Source organism: Cricetulus griseus, unplaced genomic scaffold (genome assembly GCF_003668045.3).
Source record: "Cricetulus griseus strain 17A/GY unplaced genomic scaffold, alternate assembly CriGri-PICRH-1.0 unplaced_scaffold_5, whole genome shotgun sequence".
Classification (NCBI taxonomy): domain Eukaryota; kingdom Metazoa; phylum Chordata; class Mammalia; order Rodentia; family Cricetidae; genus Cricetulus; species Cricetulus griseus.
The window spans coordinates 1,217,618-1,221,889 of NW_023277252.1; positions in this window are offsets into that span (position 1 = coordinate 1,217,618).

The window sequence follows — 4,272 nt, forward strand, 5'->3', positions numbered from 1 at the left end:
GTACACAGTCAACAATACAAAATGGCAGCCCACAGAATGGGAAAAGATATTCAGCACCCCCACATCCTACAGAGGGATGACATCCAAAATTAAAGAAGAACTGATAAAGTTAGTTTCAAAAAGACCAAATAAACCAAATAAAACGTGGGGTACAGTACTAGAGAATTCTCAATAGAGGAATATAACATGGATGAAAGACATCCATAGCCCATCAGGGAATTGTAAATCAAAACACGTTTTAACTTTTAATAATGATGTCATATTATTGGTTAAAATAATGGAAAGAACATTCAGGAATAAAATGGTGGATATGTTGTCCACACAAACAGATGGAGGGATATTATAATCTAGGTTGCTTCCAGGTTCTGGATATTAAAAACAATACTGCTATGAACATAGTTGAACATATGTCCTTGTTGTATGAATGTGCATTCTTTGGGTATATGCCCAAGAGTGGGGTTGCTAGATCTTGAGGTAGACTGATTCCCATTTTCCTGAGAAACCACCATAGTTATTGCCAAAGTCCTCTTAAAAGTTTGCACTCCCAGCAGCAATGTAGGGCCGTTCCTTATTTTTCACATCCTATCCTGCATAGTCTCTCATTGGTGTTTTTATTGTAGCCATTCTGACATGTGTAAGATGGTATTTCAGAGTTGTTTTGGTTCACATTTTCCAGATGGCTAAGGAATCTGAGCACTTTCTTAAGTGTCGTTCTGCCATTTTGGATTCCTTTGTTGAGAATTCTCTATTTAGTTCTACACCCCAATTTTTAAATTCATTGATGGGTGTTTGGGAAGCTAGCTTCTTGAGTTCATTGTATATTTTGGATATCAGCCCTCTGTCAGATGTTGGGTTGGTGAGTAACTTTTCCCATTCTGTGGGTTGTCGTTTTGTCTCACTGACTGTGTTGGTTGCCTTACAGAAGCTTTTCAGCTTTTTTCCCTCCAGTTTTTAATTTTAATTAGAAACACGATTATTTTACATGTAAATCCCAGTTCCCTCTCCCTCTCTTCCTCCCCTGCCTCCCACTAAATCCCTACCTAACCCATAACATCCCTGCTCCCCAGGATGAGAGTGAGGTCTTCCATGGGGTGGTCTTCAGAGTTTCATATACTTTGAGATAGGGCATAGGCCCTCCATGCTAGTCTAGGCTGAGGGAGTATCCCCCTATGTGGAATGGGCTCCCCAAATCCATTCCATTCCTATGCTAGTGATAAGTACTGATCTGCTAGAAGGGGCCCCATAGATTTCTTAGGGCTCCTCACTTACACCCACATGCATGGGTTCTGGATTAGTTCCATGCTGGTTTCCCAGTGATCAGTCTGGGGCCAAGAGCTCTCCCCTGTTCAGGTCAACTGTTTTCTGTAGGTTTCACCAGCCTTGTTGTGACCACTTTTCTCATCACTCCTCCTTCTCTGTAACTGGATTCAAGTTCAGTTCAGTGTTTACTTGTGGGTGTCTGCTTTTACTTCCATCAGCTGCTGGATGAGGGCTGTAGGTTGGCATATAAGTTAGTCATTAATCTCATTATCAGGGGAGGGCATTTGAGGTAACCTCTCCACTGATGCTTAGATCATTATTGAAAAGTCAATGTTGGTTCCATAAGTTAATTCACCAATAAAATTTCCTACCACCAAATATGATAACATAAACATGTATATTCATTTACTAGTAATTTAATGATCTCTTTTATCAGCAATTATTTTTACAAAGCAATACATCAGCAATATATATTTTACAAATATATATGTATATGTTTTGTGAATATAAAGACCTAATTATATTAATATTAGATTCTTTCTCTTTTGTACTTGGTGCCTTTTGTCCATCCATTCTTGCTTTCTCATTTTTACATTTCTATATTCCTAAACATTCTTTACTTTACTGTTTTATTACCACCTACACATATTCATTTCTAATTTTACTTGTTTTTGTATCTTTCTTTATGTAGCTTCCTTTCCTTTGGCTTTGATCAAATATTTATTATTTCTTTCATTTTTTATCTTAAATGCTGAAGATGGTTCTCCTGAACCTACTACGTATCCAACCTTTTTTTGTAGGAAAAAAACATCCCAGTTATTAACATGTGGTGTTGAAATCCCTGTCACGTTGTGTGATTTTGAGTCATCTCAATTTGTCAGCAGTTGTGAAGCATCACATAACAGAAGGCTTTTGTCTTTATGCTGTATATTAGCAAACACAGAATCTACCACTCCTGCAAGAATGGTGTGAAATAGGAGAAGATTCCTGTGTCAAATTTTCTTGCTGATTGCAGATTAACTGGCAAAGTTATAGCTTGAAATATCAGACTCACTTTAAATTTTGGCTGTTTTTTAAAATGTGGTCACAATTCCTTGGAGTAATAACACTATCAGAATTTATAAACCCTTCCAGGTATTGTATTCCGTCTGAAGCCACCCTTCATGGGGATGATATACAATACATAGTTGGAATATTGTTTTTCAAGATTTCCAAACTTTGTAAATGTGAACACCGCTTTACCAGTTTAACCAGTTTAACCAATAGTGTGTTCAGAGATATTACTTTAAATAATGGGATCATTTTTATTCCACACATTTTAGGCACAATAGTGTAATCTGATTGTAGTGAAATGGACATTAGAAGAGGCGAAAAGGAACTTGAAAATATAGAGAAAGCTTGCCTAAAAACATATAAAAATTGGGAAACTATTCCTGAGTTAGAGAAAATATTGGGACACTAGAGTATGAGTACACACTGCTTAGTGGAGACACATATGGCAAGAGTGAATATAGTTCCTGGACTACATAGAGAGCAGATGTCCCACTTGGTAGAAATAAGTAAGATGATGAAGAGGCCTATGTTTCCTAACCTACACATAATGATTATCAACTGTCTATAGCTACATAGCCAGAGCATCTGATGCCCTCTTCTTCCTTTCTGCCTTTCTGGGCACTGGGCAATCATGAAGGGAACATATGTACATTTTTGAAAAATATACACACAACAAATACATATATATATATAAATATATATATATATATATATATATATATATATATATATATAAAAAAATGACCTGATCATAGTTCACAGTTCATTAATCTCGGTATTTTGGAGGTGAAGGCAGAGGAATTAATGGGAATTTGAGGCCTATTTGGACTATGTAATGTGTTTCAGGAATGCCAGACATATTCACAAGTCTAAAGTAATATTATGAAAACAATGATAATGCAATAATGATAATGATAATAATAACAATGCAAATAAGACAAAATGATTTGTTGAGCACTGTACTGTCAGTGGATTAAAAACCCAGCTCTGGAAAAACATCAAAGAGAGAGAGTCTGATGAGGGAGTCTTTGCTTAAAACTTGGATTATATAGGGATCAATTGAAAAAAACTGCATGTGATAACTAAGTTTTCAGAATGAGTCCACAAGAATGCCAAACAAGGACTCATTACTGGAAAATAAATGATACCAATTATGGGAAAATTGAACCCTGCACTTTATAGGGACTTTGCTAAAAGTGATGGCAGGAGTTGGATAATTGGAAGAAACTGAGCTCCCTGGCAAAGTAAGAAGGTGGAAAGCATGTTGTTAGTGAAAGTTTTCTAGTAAACTTCCTCAAAAAAGCAGGGATTTGAGATTTGAATCATAAATGAGACTTGATTGTCTGCTAAACATCATGGTCATTGGTGATAACTGGCCCCTAAGCTTTGGCTGTTTATTAACCTTGTCTTGGACAATAAAAATTTAGGAGGATAGAAGAAAATGAGAAGATGAAGGGGAAGTGAAGAAGGAGGAAGAATACAAAAGAAGGAAAGGAAGAAAAAGAAAGGAGGGAAGGTTCTCTTTGAAATTGAGCTTTGTTGCAAAGATATGCAAACTATATTCGTTGCCCACTGTTGAAGTCATTGGGAGGATGTGATGGTCCAGGCAGTCTTTACCATCAGAAGGAGATGCACTGTCAATAAAACAGTAATTACACACTGTACTATCGAATATTACCTTCAATAAAATATGTAATTTCAAAAAATCATGTTATTATGAAAAATTTTTTCAATCTTTACAAAGTATTTCAACAAACTCTGGTTTAGTTCCAAAATAAGTCACAACAGTTTAACAGACAATGAACAATATTGCAAACATTGAAAAATATCCAAACTCTATTTGCCAGATTTCTTGCATTTTGAAAGGAGCAAATATAACTTAATACTCCACACTAAGGCCATGGCAGGTATATCTAATCATGTTAAATAAACCATGAGAAAATTATGAAATGATTACAG